Source organism: Lissotriton vulgaris, chromosome 1_1 (genome assembly GCF_964263255.1).
Source record: "Lissotriton vulgaris chromosome 1_1, aLisVul1.2, whole genome shotgun sequence".
In the NCBI taxonomy this organism is placed as follows: domain Eukaryota; kingdom Metazoa; phylum Chordata; class Amphibia; order Caudata; family Salamandridae; genus Lissotriton; species Lissotriton vulgaris.
In genome coordinates, this window is record NC_141685.1 from 1,611,543,075 (window position 1) to 1,611,561,193 (window position 18,119).

Here is an 18,119-nt window from a genome sequence, read left to right on the forward strand (position 1 = left end):
CTAACAGCCGAGATAAGTGGTTATTTCAGAGAATCTCTTACGGTTCCCATCTACATACTTTTAGTATATTCTTTAGAATGACGTTTGGTTTTTCAGAGATAAAGAACCGGGTATCATCATGTTCAACAAAAGACATTGGTCTTTAAATATGGCAATGTTACTCTACACTATAGTTTAGGAAGGACTAGGACGTACCGTAGTAAATTTTAAATTCCTTGGGCTTATACTCAACGACATACTTAAGTGAATGTGACAGCATCTAAACACAGTGGTTCCGTGGGTTTCATTCACTTAACAGGAATGTGCCACATGCATAAACCCTGTTCAACAATAAATCCACCCTTATTTTGTCATAAACAGAATTAGCTAAGGCTTCTCAATGCAAAAACTCAGATTATATTCTCCACAAAAGATATACACAATTATAAGAGTAACGATAGTGCAGCGCTTAAGGTGAAGCGTTAATAAAATTACATGAGCCACATAAAATATGTAGAGACAGGGCTGCAACTCAATATTGCACAACACATGCTCAGCAAGGCTGGCTGTTTTGCATCACTGCAGGTCTCTTCTATTGGGTTCTTCATTTTTAAGTCACAGTTGTTGACCCTGTGTTTGCTCTAGCTTGGCTTACCTTGTGGTACTGAGGGGTAAGTAGAAGATGTGGAGGTTTTGACATGATAGCTTTTCTTGCAATTATGTTTTTGTTCGAAGAAGCTCTGAAGAGATTTTAAGAGGTCTTTATGAGACACATGTCAGGATATAATGCTGCATGGGGCTTGTAATAGTTCTAAAGCTAACTTGTCCTGTCATCTGATGGGTGCCACAGCTGCAGTGATTACTCCAGCATTCGGGCAACTTTCAAATGGGAGTTAATTGATGCTGAACGGGCAAGGCTGCAGCGGAATGCTTCTGGGCTTCGAATATCTGGTAACCGTGAGCTCCAGGGTTACTTGTTGTATGCAAGTATTGTTTCCACCAAAACATACAGTCATGGAGGCGCCGTTATGGCATTCACTGAATGTTTTTTTAATATGGTTTGATACTCTAAGCAGAATGAAAGCCATGCTTTTACAGAAGTCTGTGCCCTTAACCTCCGCTCGAGAAAATTTTGATCTCCAGATCGCAAGTTTTTCGGCAGAGATACAGGCGCTTATCCATACAAACTGCCCTTTCCATTTAGTAGAAATGATAAATCGTAACTTTAACATGTCTGATACAACTGGCATTGTACACCTATTTAAGACAATTGGTTCTAGACTTCTAGGCCCCTTTCAGTTGGTAATTGGAGTTATACGCGGGCATGGCTCCGCACAGCGGACGAGAGCAGCGGACGCGCCAGACCTGCGCCGGAGTCGCGCCAGAGTCCAGCCTGTCTGCGCCCATCTGTGCCCGTCAGCGCTGAGGAAGCGCCAGGGGCCAGGGAGACCGTCTCACATACTACACCCCCACTCGATGGCGAGCTATACTCCCTAGCCACGCTACTCTAGTTTAGGCCACCACCGTTACCATGCCATCATACTAGATCCCCTGATAATGTTACCTGTAGTTGTACTACCCTATCGTCCAGGGCAGGTCTGAGAGCTCCCAGAAAACATCGAACTAGGACTCTGGCTGCCAAGGGTCAATACAGCTCTGTAATGAAGCCTGGCTTTCTTATTAATGCCAGGTCTCTGGTTAAAAATAACGTAGCTTTTAAGGAATTTGTATCCATAAGGGAACCCCCTTGGGTCTTTTTAACTGAGACCTGGGGTTCAGAGACTGCCGGCCCGGATCTGGTCGATGCTATTCCTGAGGGCTATGGCCTGGTCAGAATGGACCGGGAAAGGCGCAGAGGTGGGGGGCTGGGAATTCTCTGCAGAGATGGTTTCACATGTCGCATTGACCCCCTTTCCTACCCCTCGGATAAATTTGAAGCTCTATATTTCTCCATACAGTTTGCCCCCACATCTTCTTTCTCTGGCATTCTTTGTTATGGGCCCCAGGGCCCTATTTGCTCACGACATACTTGAGATCTTAGAGCCATTTATCAACAGGCCTCAGCTAACCCTCCTGGGTGACTTTAATTTCCTATGTTTTAGAAGTGTGACCAATGGGCCATTGGTTACATCCCCATCGCGCACTCTTTGTTGGTTCCTCTCTGTAAATAAGGACTCCTGTGTTTATTTTGACAACATTTTTATTGTTTCGATTGTTGTTTTTTTATGATTATATTCATCATAAACGATTTTCAAATATTTTCGTGAAATTATTTTTTTCCTTTTTCTCTTATCATATGCATTTCTTTTCAAACATATATGTATTTATGTGCTCCAATGCATTTCGGGCGACATCTGCCCTTCCTCAGGGAGCAGTAGCTGTTAAGAATATAAATGTAATCACAATCCACATATTTATATACATATTTCCATATTGTCACAGCTATACACAATGTAAATTCACGCCATGCATGGATCTTAATGGGGTGTCCTAGTGTGTTGGGGATTAATGTGACCAAAGTGCACCCGTGCTGTGATACGTATGCTGAATAAAAACTAAAACGCACTCACATAGAAGTCTATGTACGTCTTATATTCCGAATCTGTGTGAAGAAAAGATTATTACCGCGAGTCAATATAACCGTTCCACATGGTGCTTGCTAAATTAACCGAGTGGCGGTCGATTCGTGTTACTAACCTTAACAAAATTCCATTCGGCTGGATGTACGTCGCTAGGCTCTACCGGTCACGCCGTCTGCCGGTGTTCGTGCTCCCGTGTTTGGTGCATGCGAGGTTACTTCCGTATTGTGCTGACTCTAGTATGGACAAGGAAGACATACTATGCTACGCGAGTTTGGGAAAGCAGACTGTGTTCGGGAAACACTGGTTTGAAAACCAACCTAAGTTTGTAACGCACTGAATAAATCATAGAAATGGGGGTAAATGAATATAAATGAAAAAAATAAAAAAACGGCTCTATGGAAAAAGTGTACATGTGGTTTCAATGAATTGACGGTGTTTGCGGGTTAAAAGAACTGACTACAAGGTCATTTCCCAAAACTAAGTGGATGTATCATGTGGTGTGTATATAAAATCTGTGATGTGATCCTGAATAAACATTTAATGTTGAATTCGCACAACCTTACACCTCATTGACCATATTGTAGGCTATGTTGCCTACTTCCAAGATGAATCATATTAGACACAGTCTTGTAATTGTATGACATTTCAGATTATAAATAACAAGACAATTCGATCCGTTCATTGAGTCCGTTCGGTTTCAAGGAATTGATTATTGTCTCTTCCTTCCTTTCTTTCGATGGTTTCCAACACCAAGAATTTTAATTGAGAGATATTATGATGAGCTTCCATGAAATGGGATGCCACCGTAGATTTGCTGTTCTTAGTGCGAATATTGGATTTGTGTTCCACTATTCGTGTCTTGAGTTTTCTTTCTGTCTTACCGACATATACCTTTCCACAAGGACATTTAAGTAGATAAATAACGTTAGAGGTGTCACAGGTTGCTGTGACGTTTAGTTTGATGTTATGTCCCCTCATGGGGTGTGTTATCACTTTGCCTTGGATGACATTATTGCAGTTACTGCAGTTGTAACACGGCCGTGTACCTCTGTGTGGTGTTGAATTCGGTTTTTTTTGTTTGAGTATCTCTCCCAAATTCTTGCCCCTGGTGTAAGCGAACAGTGGGGTTGACATGAAAATGTTGTTAAAGTCAGGTTCCAAGTTTAACATTGGCCAATGTTTGATGATTGTTTTTTTGAATTGACTGCTTGATGTAGAAAATTTTGAAACTGCTACAATCCTTTGTTTGTCTGCTCTGACTTTTGGAGTAAGTAACTCTTCTCTTGTTTTCGTGAGTATAATTTTTTCAGCATTTCTGATTGTGGGTTCTGGGTATCCTCTCTCCTTGAAACGTTCTCCCATTTCCTTTATTCTAACTGTTGCTTTCTGGGGATCTGAAGTAATTCGTTTGACTCTGGCCATTTGGGATAACGGCAGGTGATCTTTTAGTGAGTTTTGGTGGAAACTTGAGTGATGTAACATTGTTACGATCCGTTGGTTTTCTGTAGATGTCTGTTGCAAATCCTTCTGGGGTGAGTTTGACTTCCACGTCTAGAAACGTTACTCTGTTTTTAGAGATCTCCCATGTCAATTGGATGCGTCCATCGTGCGTATTTAGTTCTGATAACGCTTCTTGTAGTTGTAATTCAGTGCCTCTCCATATGATGAAAATATCATCTATAAAACGTACCAACATCTTGGTGTTCTTCTTCCATAGTTCATTAGAAAATATGTGCTGTTGTTCGTATTGTCCCATGAAGATATTGGCGTATGCCGGTGCGGCACAATTACCCATAGAGGTACCAGCCAACTGTTGATACCATGTATCACCGTACCTGAAATAGCTTCTGTATAGAGTAAATAACATAAGCTCCATGAGGAAAGTTTGAAAGGACTGGTTCAAGTCTGAATGGACTAATGCTTGTTCGATTGCTTCTATTCCTGAAGCATGCGGAATAGAGGTGTACAGTGCTTTCACGTCAGCTGTGCATAGAACTAGTTCTTGATCTGTCTCAATAATTAAAGTTCGGAGTTTGTTCAGAAAATCTGTTGTATCCTTTATGTGAGTGGGTAATTTTTTGACCATGGGTTGTAGGTATTTGTCAAGAAATTGACCTATTGGTTCGTGTATGCTGTCGCAGGTTGACACTATTGGTCTCATTGGTGGATCCATAAGATTTTTATGAATTTTTGGGATCATGTGTATACATGGACTTTTAGGGGTTTTTTTGATCAAGAAGTTTTTTGTTCTTTCATTAATTGTACCTTCTTCCGCTGCTTTCTCAATAATGATTTTGAGTTCCTGTGTATACTCATTGGTGGGATTATCCTCCAGTGTCAGATAGGTATTGGTGTCTGATAGATGTTCCATTATTTTGTTTTCATACATTGTCGTATTCATGATGATCAGAGCTCCACCCTTATCTGCTTTAACACACGTGATTTTGTCATTGTTGGCCAATTTCCTTAGGATGTCATTGTCTTTTTGTGTGATATTTTTTCTATGTCTTTTGTTGGGTCTTATTTTGTTCAGATCTTGTTTCACCATTTTTTCAAATAGGTCTAGCGTTTTATGGCTGATGGGTGCCTGAAATGCGCTGTGTGGTCTCAATCCTCTTAATTGGTCAGACTCTTCCTCTGTTTTTTCTGGGAGGATGTTATCAAAAAAATGTCTGAGTCTCATTTTCCTCATTAATTTAAAGAAACTTACTTCAAGTTCCAGTTTGTCAGTGTCAGTTGTGGGGACAAATGATGTCCCTTTCTGTAATAAGTTTTTTTCTTGTTGAGTTAGGTTGTGGTCTGATATGTTTATTACTAGTTGTTTTTGGCCTCCGTCTTCTTCTTCTCCTTGTCCTTTTTGGGTGCCGTCGTGCTCCTGGTGTTTGGGTGTTCTTTTTCTTTTGTTTTTTCCCCTCCTGGGTCTTCGGGTTGTGGTAGGCCCTCCTCTAAAAAAGCACTGGTCGTTGCTGTTGGTCTTTCCTCAGTTCTGGGTGTGGTTCGGGATGTGCTTTCCTCAGTTCTGGGTGCAGTTCGGGAAGTACCTGCTTGTTGGGGTCTTCCTTGTTGGGGTCTATTAGAGGTGTCACTTCCTGATGATGATGTATCAGTGAACTGTGTTTGTGGTCTGTTCCTTCTTCTCTGGGCATACACCTCTGCCCAGGTGTATACCTCCCCAAGTTTATAATCCAAGGTGTCCCTTTTGAACTTCCTGATCTTACGTTCGTTTATCTCTCTAAAATGTTTCGCTATTTGATCGTTGATCTCTTCCAGTGTTTTAGACCATTCCTCTGTTGTCATCATGCCGGTTAATTCAGTTGTTACCTCAGCTATTTCTTTCGTAAGTTCTTCCAGGATCCCAGATAATTCCTCAATGATTAATAGGATTAGGTCCAGAGAACACTTGTTTAAAATTGCAAACCATCTATCTTGAAAATTATTGGAGTTTTTGCATAGCGAGGGTTTCAAAGCTATGCGGAGGCCGCGTGGAATTCGTTGTGATCGATGGTACCGTATTAGTGTGCTGGCATGGAGTTTTTGATTCACCTCTCTTTTTGATAAATAAATTAGTTGTCTCAATTGCTGTTCCCTGGTCTTATTGGTGGTTGATTGTGTGAATTCCTCCCGTATAAGAGCATATATTTTGGATGCTTCATCCTCCTTGAAAGCAAATGTACTTGCTCTTGCATCTGTACTTTTTTCTATTTCCTCATAGGACATGTTTGAATTCTATAGATTAAGTGGCGTGCTATCGATTGCCTTTGGCGGAGTGGTAGTATGTAGACTTTGGGTTGTAGGATCAATGCACAGCCTTCTGTTTTTTTGTTGTTTTTTGTTCAAACTGATCTAGTTTAGGTGCTGCTGCTGGGTGACACTTTCCGTCTCCAGTGTCCTTTTACAATGTTTTAGAAGTGCGACCAATGGGCCATTGGTTACATCCCCATCGCGCACTCTTTGTTGGTTCCTCTCTGTAAATAAGGACTCCTGTGTTTATTTTGACAACATTTTTATGGTTTCGATTGTTGTTTTTTTATGATTATATTCATCATAAACGATTTTCAAATATTTTCGTGAAATTTTTTTTTTCCTTTTTCTCTTATCATATGCATTTCTTTTCAAACATATATGTATTTATGTGCTCCAATGCATTTCGGGCGACATCTGCCCTTCCTCAGGGAGCAGTAGCTGTTAAGAATATAAATGTAATCACAATCACAATCCACATATTTATATACATATTTCCATATTGTCACAGCTATACACAATGTAAATTCACGCCATGCATGGATCTTAATGGGGTGTCCTAGTGTGTTGGGGATTAATGTGACCAAAGTGCACCCGTGCTGTGATACGTATGCTGAATAAAAACTAAAACGCACTCACATAGAAGTCTGTGTACGTCTTATATTCCGAATCTGTGTGAAGAAAAGATTATTACCGCAAGTCAATATAACCGTTCCCAACACACTAGGACACCCCATTAAGATCCATGCATGGCGTGAATTTACATTGTGTATAGCTGTGACAATATGGAAATATGTATATAAATATGTGGATTGTGATTGTGATTACATTTATATTCTTAACAGCTACTGCTCCCTGAGGAAGGGCAGATGTCGCCCGAAATGCATTGGAGCACATAAATACATATATGTTTGAAAAGAAATGCATATGATAAGAGAAAAAGGAAAAAAATAATTTCACGAAAATATTTGAAAATCGTTTATGATGAATATAATCATAAAAAAACAACAATCGAAACAATAAAAATGTTGTCAAAATAAACACAGGAGTCCTTATTTACAGAGAGGAACCAACAAAGAGTGCGCGATGGGGATGTAACCAATGGCCCATTGGTCACACTTCTAAAACATTGTAAAAGGACACTGGAGACGGAAAGTGTCACCCAGCAGCAGCACCTAAACTAGATCAGTTTGAACAAAAAACAACAAAAAAACAGAAGGCTGTGCATTGATCCTACAACCCAAAGTCTACATACTACCACTCCGCCACAGGCTATCGATAGCACGCCACTTAATCTATAGAATTCAAACATGTCCTATGAGGAAATAGAAAAAAGTACAGATGCAAGAGCAAGTACATTTGCTTTCAAGTAGGATGAAGCATCCAAAATATATGCTCTCATACGGGAGGAATTCACACAATCAACCACCAATAAGACCAGGGAACAGCAATTGAGACAACTATTTTATTTATCAAAAAGAGAGGTGAATCAAAAACTCCATGCCAGCACACTAATACGGTACCATCGATCACAAGGAATTCCACGCGGCCTCCGCATAGCTTTGAAACCCTCGCTATGCAAAAACTCCAAAAAGTTTCAAGATAGATGGTTTGCAATTTTAAACAAGTGTTCTCTGGACCTAATCCTATTAATCATTGAGGAATTATCTGGGATCCTGGAAGAACTTACGAAAGAAATAGCTGAGGTAACAACTGAATTAACCGGCATGATGACAACAGAGGAATGGTCTAAAACACTGGAAGAGATCAACGATCAAATAGCGAAACATTTTAGAGAGATAAACGAACGTAAGATCAGGAAGTTCAAAAGGGACACCTTGGATTATAAACTTGGGGAGGTATACACCTGGGCAGAGGTGTATGCCCAGAGAAGAAGGAACAGACCACAAACACAGTTCACTGATACATCATCATCAGGAAGTGACACCTCTAATAGACCCCAACAAGGAAGACCCCAACAAGCAGGTACTTCCCGAACTGCACCCAGAACTGAGGAAAGCACATCCCAAACCACACCCAGAACTGAGGAAAGACCAACAACAACAGCAACGACCAGTGCTTTTTTAGAGGAGGGCCTACCACAACCCGAAGACCCAGGAGGGGAAAAAACAAAAGAAAAAGAACACCCAAACACCAGGAGCACGACGGCACCCAAAAAGGACAAGGAGAAGAAGAAGACGGAGGCCAAAAACAACTAGTAATAAACATATCAGACCACAACCTAACTCAACAAGAAAAAAACTTATTACAAAAAGGGACATCATTTGTCCCCACAACTGACACTGACAAACTGGAACTTGAAGTAAGTTTCTTTAAATTAATGAGGAAAATGAGACTCAGACATTTTTTTGATAACATCCTCCCAGAAAAAACAGAGGAAGAGTCTGACCAATTAAGAGGATTGAGACCACACAGTGCATTTCAGGCACCCATCAGCCATAAAACGCTAGAGCTATTTGAAAAAATGGTGAAACAAGATCTGAACAAAATAAGACCCAACAAAAGACATAGAAAAAATATCACACAAAAAGACAATGACATCCTAAGGAAATTGGCCAACAATGACAAAATCACGTGTGTTAAAGCAGATAAGGGTGGAGCTCTGATCATCATGAATACGACAATGTATGAAAACAAAATAATGGAACATCTATCAGACACCAATACCTATATGACACTGGAGGATAATCCCACCAATGAGTATACACAGGAACTCAAAATCATTATTGAGAAAGCAGCGGAAGAAGGTACAATTAATGAAAGAACAAAAAACTTCTTGATCAAAAAAAAACCTAAAAGTCCATGTATACACATGATGCCAAAAATTCATAAAAATCTTATGGATCCACCAATGAGACCAATAGTGTCAACCTGCGACAGCATACACGAACCAATAGGTCAATTTCTTGACAAATACCTACAACCCATGGTCAAAAAATTACCCACTCACATAAAGGATACAACAGATTTTCTGAACAAACTCCGAACTTTAATTATTGAGACAGATCAAGAACTAGTTCTATGCACAGCTGACGTGAAAGCACTGTAGACCTCTATTCCGCATGCTTCAGGAATAGAAGCAATCGAACAAGCATTAGTCCATTCAGACTGTAACCAGTCCTTTCAAACTTTCCTCATGGAGCTTATGTTATTTACTCTATACAGAAGCTATTTCAGGTACGGTGATACATGGTATCAACAGTTGGCTGGTACCTCTATGGGTAATTGTGCCGCACCGGCATACGCCAATATCTTCATGGGACAATACGAACAACAGCACATATTTTCTAATGAACTATGGAAGAAGAACACCAAGATGTTGGTACGTTTTATAGATGATATTTTCATCATATGGAGAGGCACTGAATTACAACTACAAGAAGCGTTATCAGAACTAAATACGCACGATGAACGCATCCAATTGACATGGGAGATCTCTAAAAACAGAGTAACGTTTCTAGACGTGGAAGTCAAACTCACCCCAGAAGGATTTGCAACAGACATCTACAGAAAACCAACGGATCGTAACAATATGTTACATCACTCAAGTTTCCACCAAAACTCACTAAAAGATCACCTGCCGTTATCCCAAATGGCCAGAGTCAAAACGAATTACTTCAGATCCCCAGAAAGCAACAGTTAGAATAAAGGAAATGGGAGAACGTTTCAAGGAGAGAGGATACCCAGAACCCACAATCAGAAATGCTGAAAAAATTATACTCACGAAAACAAGAGAAGAGTTACTTACTCCAAAAGTCAGAGCAGACAAACAAAGGATTGTAGCAGTTTCAAAATTTTCTACATCAAGCAGTCAATTAAAAAAAACAATCATCAAACATTGGCCAATGTTAAACTTGGAACCTGACTTTAACAACATTTTCATGTCAACCCCACTGTTCGCTTACACCAGGGGCAAGAATTTGGGAGAGATACTCAAACAAAAAAAAACGAATTCAACACCACACAGAGGTACACGGCCGTGTTACAACTGCAGTAACTGCAATAATGTCATCCAAGGCAAAGTGATAACACACCCCATGAGGGGACATAACATCAAACTAAACGTCACAGCAACCTGTGACACCTCTAACGTTATTTATCTACTTAAATGTCCTTGTGGAAAGGTATATGTCGGTAAGACAGAAAGAAAACTCAAGACACGAATAGAGGAACACAAATCCAATATTCGCACTAAGAACAGCAAATCTACGGTGGCATCCCATTTCATGGAAGCTCATCATAATATCTCTCAATTAAAATTCTTGGTGTTGGAAACCATCGAAAGAAAGGAAGGAAGAGACAATAATCAATTCCTTTTGCGAAGAGAGAATCACTGGATCCATCAATTGGGATCCTTGAAACCGAACGGACTCAATGAACGGATCGAATTGTCTTGTTATTTATAATCTGAAATGTCATACAATTACAAGACTGTGTCTAATATGATTCATCTTGGAAGTAGGCAACATAGCCTACAATATGGTCAATGAGGTGTAAGGTTGTGCGAATTCAACATTAAATGTTTATTCAGGATCACATCACAGATTTTATATACACACCACATGATACATCCACTTAGTTTTGGGAAATGACCTTGTAGTCAGTTCTTTTAACCCGCAAACACCGTCAATTCATTGAAACCACATGTACACTTTTTCCATAGAGCCGTTTTTGTATTTTTTTCATTTATATTCATTTACCCCCATTTCTAGGATTTATTCAGTGCGTTACAAACTTAGGTTGGTTTTCAAACCAGTGTTTCCCGAACATAGTCTGCTTTCTCAAACTTGCGTAGCATAGTATGTCTTCCTTGTCCATACTAGAGTCAGCACAATACGGAAGTAACCTCGCATGCACCAAACACGGGAGCACGAACACCGGCAGACGGCGTGACCGGTAGAGCCTAGCGACGTACATCCAGCCGAATGGAATTTTGTTAAGGTTAGTAACACGAACCGACCGCCACTCGGTTAATTTAGCAAGCACCATGTGGAACGGTTATATTGACTCGCGGTAATAATCTTTTCTTCACACAGATTCGGAATATAAGACGTACACAGACTTCTATGTGAGTGCGTTTTAGTTTTTATTCAGCATACGTATCACAGCACGGGTGCACTTTGGTCACATTAATCCCCAACACACTAGGACACCCCATTAAGATCCATGCATGGCGTGAATTTACATTGTGTATAGCTGTGACAATATGGAAATATGTATATAAATATGTGGATTGTGATTACATTTATATTCTTAACAGCTACTGCTCCCTGAGGAAGGGCAGATGTCGCCCGAAATGCATTGGAGCACATAAATACATATATGTTTGAAAAGAAATGCATATGATAAGAGAAAAAGGAAAAAAATAATTTCACGAAAATATTTGAAAATCGTTTATGATGAATATAATCATAAAAAACAACAATCGAAACAATAAAAATGTTGTCAAAATAAACACAGGAGTCCTTATTTACAGAGAGGAACCAACAAAGAGTGCACGATGGGGATGTAACCAATGGCCCATTGGTCACACTTCTAAAACATTGTAAAAGGACACTGGAGACGGAAAGTGTCACCCAGCAGCAGCACCTAAACTAGATCAGTTTGAACAAAAAACAACAAAAAAACAGAAGGCTGTGCATTGATCCTACAACCCAATGACTTTAATTTCCACCTGGAAAAGTCTGATGACCCTGACACTATGGCGCTGGTGGAGGGCCTGAATGCCTGTGGCCTTTGCCAACGGGTAGATGGTCCCACGCACCTTGCGGGGCACACGTTAAATGGTATCTTTTCCAATGACAATAAGGTTGGGACTGAACCGCCGATCCCGCTATCTTGGTCAGACCACTGGGCAGTTCCCTTCCATCTAATCCCACATTCCCCGATGCCCAAAAATGCCAATACATGGGGAACCAATACCACTGCTGCACTTAGTGTAACTCAGTGGCTGACTTTTTTATCAACAAGGTAGAACGGATCTACGACTCGTTGGGTATTCGCCCTTTGAGCGCAGATTTACCTTCTACTCTTGGGCCTCCTTTGCCAGCCCAAGACTGTCAACTACCTATGACAACTAAACTTTCTGAGTGGCTGCCTTTTGATGATGCCTCCTTTGCCAATTGTCTTAAGAGCATTAAATCTGGATCTCCCTGTGACCCTCTTCCGGCAAAATTTTTAAAACAACTTGATTTAAACTCCCATCGCGTATTGATGAAACTCCTGAATACCTCATTGACAGAATCATGTGTTCCACAGAAGTGGAAACACGCAATGGTAGTTCCCCTGCTGAAAAAAGCAGGTGCGGATACTTCAAACCTATCCAATTATAGGCTCATTTCATTGCTGCCTATTTTTTCCAAAATCTTAGAGAGGCATATTAATTCCCAACTATCCCACCTAGTGGAGAGTTCGAGCTACCTGCATCTATCACAATCTGGCTTCAGGGCTCATCACTCCACTGAAACTACTCTTTTGGGGGTTACAGAGAATCTGAGACACAGTATCGATCGCGGGGAGACATTGGCGCTTATCCTGTTGGATTTAAGCGCTGCGTTCGATACTGTGTCTCACTTCATTCTTCTCTCATCCCTCCAATCCTTGGGAGTTGGGGGTTCGGCCCTAACTTGGATAGCCTCTTTTTTGAGAGGGCGCACCTTCCAGGTTTTTCGGCCAAAGCATCATCTAAAATTTGTGCATCGGCGTACGGCGTGCCCCAGGGGTCTATCCTTAGCCCATTACTTTTTAACATCTACATTAGACCCCTGGCCACTATTGTGGAAGACGCTGGCTTAACTTTATTTTCGTACGCCGATGACACACAAATTATTTTTTCTCTATCTGGAGGGGACGGCAGCAATGGCTCGGCTCTTAAATTGGGTTTGTCACAGGTGGCAAGCTGGATGAAGGTAAACTTCCTGAGGGTAAATGGTGACAAGACCGAGATTGTTATCCTGGGTAAGGACAAAGATCTCTGGGGCCCCCAACATTGGCCCGAGAGTATGGGTCCTACTCCCAAGCCTGTGGCCCAGGTTCGCAATCTCGGATTTTTAATTGATGAAAAGCTCACGATGCGCCAACACGCCGTTAAAGTGGCTGCTATTTGCTTTGCTACCCTAAAATGGCTCCAAAAAATGTTGTGGATGCTTCCGATTGCCACTCAAAGGACGGTGGTCCAGGCCTTGATAACATCTCGCCTGGACTACGGGAATGTACTGTATCTTGGTGCAGATTTGACAACTGTGCGAAAACTTCAGGTTGTTCAAAATGCGGCCGCACGGTTGTTACGTAATGTTCCCCGGAAAGCATCCGCATCCTCAGCCCTTCGCGACTTGCATTGGCTAGAAATAAAAATAGAATTAAATTTAAGGCTCTATGTTATATCTTTAAGATAAAACAGGGCTCTGTCCCCAGGTACCTTCAAAGACTTATTCATGCCTATACTCCTAGCCGTACCCTTAGATCTGCAGGTAAAGGAGACTTTGTCGTTCCTAGATTCAGGCTGGTGAAGATGGGCGGCCGCTCATTTTCGCATCTGGCCACCAAAACTTGGAATGCCTTGCCTGTTAGGCTGAAGTTGGAAACTGATCTTGTCAGGTTTCGCAAGGGATTAAAAACTTAGCTTTTTCAGCAATAATTTTTCAGAACAGTCTCTTTCTCGCTGCCCCATTCTTTAAAGCTTTGTAGTTCTTTCTTCTCCAGTCTATCCCTTGGCGCCGGGAAACCCATTGCGTAGCTGTGCGCCTTATAAGTTTAAATAAATAAATAAATAAAAACCATAAGAAATTTTAGAGAGGTTAACAACAGTTCCTTAGCTCCTTTCCTGACAGAGGTTATTTCCTCCCACGCGCCAGACCCTAATGTCGCTGCTCGTAGTTTGTCCATGGAATTGAGCACGGCCATGGACACTCTAGCACCGCCTAAGAAACATTATTCTGCCTCGGTACTCTGAACGATTGAGACTGTTACGGCAGAAATGTAGATAAAAAGGAAGATCCTGGATTGCCCAACCCAATGCACCCGAGAGAAGCCAGCACAAACTGGCCTCAAAGGAATATAAAAGGGCGATAACAGAGGAAAAAAGGAGCTATTTTATTAATACCACTGCTGCACTTAAATCTTCGAGAGAGCTTTTTAAAATCATTAACTCCCTATCCGCACCCAGGGCCGTTAATTCAGTCGTTGAGACACAGGTGCTATGTGATAACATTGCGAATTTCTTTCATACAAAAATTAGACGATATACACACTGCCCTAGAAAAGCTAAACTTGGAGCTGAACACCGGGCAACCATCCACTTCACTCTCCCCCCATTGCCTGGTTATGTCTGCGGTCTCGGAAGCAAGTTTTTGCTCCGGCTTGACTAAGATGTCACTGGAAGAACTTTACCGTCTCCTTGACACTACCAAGTCCTGTTCCCCCCTAGACCCCTGCCCCTTAAAAACTCTCAAGGCATGCTGAGAGGTTGTTCTTCCTCCTCTATTGGAGATTATGAATATGGCCATTACCGAAGGGATTTTTCCTGTAGCCTGGAAAACCGCAGTGGTTACACCCCTGTTAAAAAAGGCCTCCTTGAATCCTGAAGTCCTGAAAAATTTTAGGCCCATTTCCTTACTCCCTGCCCCGGCCAAAATACTTGAAGCAAACATCAACGGTCACCTGACCTCATTCCTGGAGACTGAAAAACTTTTGGACGTCTCCCAACATGGGTTCCATGCGGCCCATAGTACAGAGACGGCCCTCACTGTGGTTGTTAACAACATCAGGTCAGAGGTGGACAGAGGCCAAATCGCTCTATTGGTTCTGTTGGATCTCACAGCGGCCTTCGACACCCAGTCCCCTTCAATCCTGGTTGACAGACTGAGGGAGACAGGGGTCGAGGGCAGTGCTCTGAATCTTCTTTACTCTTTCCTGCATCAGAGACAACAAAGAGTAAAACTGGGCAAATTCTTGTCTTCCTCTCAGGCCGTGCAATGTGGGGTCACACAGGGCTCAGCTCTGAGCCCTGTACTGTTCAACATATATGTGACCCCTCTTGCTAAAATTGTAAGATCATTTGGGTATCAAGTACTTTCTTATGCCGATGATACCCAGATCATCGTCTCCACCTCCCAGCCAACTCAAGACTCCGCCCCCAGATTTAGAGCATGTATGGAAGCAGTAGCATTATGGATGATACGTGACCATCTTAAACTGAACGGAGAGAAGACCGAAGTTCTGGTCTTTGGAGGGAGTCATGAGCTGTGGAACAAAGATTGGTGGCCTGTCTCCCTTGGAGATTGCCCCCAGCCGGCACAATCAGCCAGGAACGTGGGCGTATTAATTGATCCGGCCCTCTCATTTGACCTACAGGTCAATAAAACAGTGGCCACGTGTTACACTATCATTCGGACACTAAAAAAGATCGCCCCTGATTTGTCCTTGGAGGCACTTAAACAGTCAACGGTAGCCCTGGTATCCTCCAGGCTTGACTATTGTAATGCGCTCTATGGTGGCATTAATAAAAAAATCGATTCAGCGTCTCCAGGTGGCCCAGAATGCCGCCGCCAGACTGGTTCTCAACCTGCCTAGAGGTTCATCAGCCACTAGGGCCAGAAAAGATCTCCACTGGCTACCTTTCCAAGCCAGGATCTCCTTTAAACTTCTATGTCAGGCCCACATGGCGGTATTTGGGTCAGGTTCTGAAATGATTAAATCCTTAGTTAGCCCCTATATCCCCAGCAGATCCCTTCGCTCCTCCTCCAGAAACCTGCTCACCGTCCCTAGATTTAACAGGGCAAGATGGGGAGGAAGAGATTTCTCCCTTTCAGCTCCCAGACTATGAAACTCTGTCCCTCCCGAACTATCCGGTCAACCCTCACTGCCGATCTTTCGTAAACTCTTAAAGACATGGCTCTTTTCCCAAGCCTACTAACCTTGACCAGAACCTCTTTCTGCTTTGTTCTGTCTATCTCTCTGTTATCTGCGCCTTGATGCTCCTTGGGGTTAAGTTCTGTGCATTATAAGTCACCCATACATACATACATACATACATACATACATACATACATACATACATATCAAACTTCATACACTCCGTGTTCGGAAGCATCTTTGAAGGGCTTCCGCTAATCCTGTTTCTAAGAGCAGGTATCCTGATTGTCTATCTGCTACGCAATGGACGTCCCAGTCACCAAGGAGATAGAAAAATCACTCCTGTAGCATAAATACCGTGACAGCATGGAACAACATCTAGGCACGCCTCGCCTAAGAGAACTAAGTGCATCTTTGTTCTTGTCATTTCGACCAGTCTGGATGGACTGCATCTTACATTTCCTCCGATGCCTGTTTTGCAGAGAAGAATGCGTGTTAGACCTTTGTTCGACACTCTCATCATGTGCGCAACCTAACGTGAATGCTCTACTGGACCCGATAACAGCCCATGTTCTACAGTGTCCCCAGCGTATTCCTATGTTGAAGGCGGCATTCCTTGAGGCACGGCAGGTATTACCTGCACCTGTTGGTATGGACACCGGCTCCTCCACTGACACCCAGGCTTTGGACGGCGCACAAGTTGCCCCACCACCGGCTGCGGACAGCGTGGAACATCATCTGTGCTCAGTTGACGAACTTTGCGAGGGGCTACAGGGGCAGTCTACTGTGGAAGCAAGCAACAAAAATGTTGCGTCTACCAGCCAGGACTCAAACAATTGACACATTTTGGCTCATCGTCGGCTGGAAGAAATTCGCCCTTTTTAAGCAAGTTCAAATTTGGAACTCAAAAACAAGATTGACATTACTTTTATTTATTGGGCAAACAAGGCTTTCTAATGCTTATAGTGGTTCGGACTATACCTACGGACACTTTTGGAGCTTTAGCTTGCAAACATTTTTCTTTTAACATTTTATCGTTGTTTAGGAAGTTTTTTAACATTTTAGCAAAACAAATGTTTTATGAAGTTTAAGCATACCTATATATAGTTAGGCTGGAGGTACGGTAATAAGTTACATATGTCGTCCAGTCGGAAGAGGAGTGGGTGTTATATTCCATATAGGTACCTTACATAGGCACAGGTAACATCGCAACCTTTCACCTATATTCTTCTACATATATACGGCACTGACCTTTTACCTAGATACGACACTGCATTCAGAACACAGGCTTTACTTAATTAGAATCTCATACATTATGCATGAGGTTTCTTGGAAACACAGCAGGACTAAAGTCTCCTGTATAATATCTCTGTATAAAGTTCAGGCCCAACGTCATTCTCTAGGCTGACACAGTAACACAGCAAGGTAGGACCCCTGGGGAGACCTATTGGTATATATACACATCATGTCTTGTTCAGAAAGACAGAGGAGACCATGACTTCCCGGCTGACACACTGACCAGAAACGTAAAGGTTCCAGCATGCAGACACTCCAGCTCGCAGTGGTCTAACATACCTCGGGGGTATCTAACTCGAGACCAGGACGGGGTCCCATATTCTCATTCTCATGTGATTGGGTTGACTAAATCCTAGAGGGATTCTTGGCATAACACCTACACAGATGCTAGGTACATTTAGGAACATCTAGTTAGGGAGGCATCGTAGGAGTACGCACTTTTTATCAAGTATTTTATGCACTTGTATATATTCATGATTACTGCAAAATGGTAGAACTGTACCATCCCTTTACTTTCGTAGTACTGCTAATCATATATCTCTGCTACTGTCTAATGGTTGTTACAGCTCATCTATTCTACACTGGAATAACAACTGTTCAGTAAATTAGTATTGACAAAAGCCCAGTATGTTTATTCTAAGTATCTCT

At 42.0% G+C, this 18,119-nt stretch overlaps 1 protein-coding gene across 6 annotated transcripts in view; it reads right to left on the bottom strand.

The window, feature by feature from the left end:
* The window catches only part of LOC147750884 (uncharacterized), a 1,319,653-nt gene that overhangs the window by 1,177,766 nt on the left and 123,768 nt on the right, over nt 1-18,119 (bottom strand). The window lies entirely within an intron of this gene.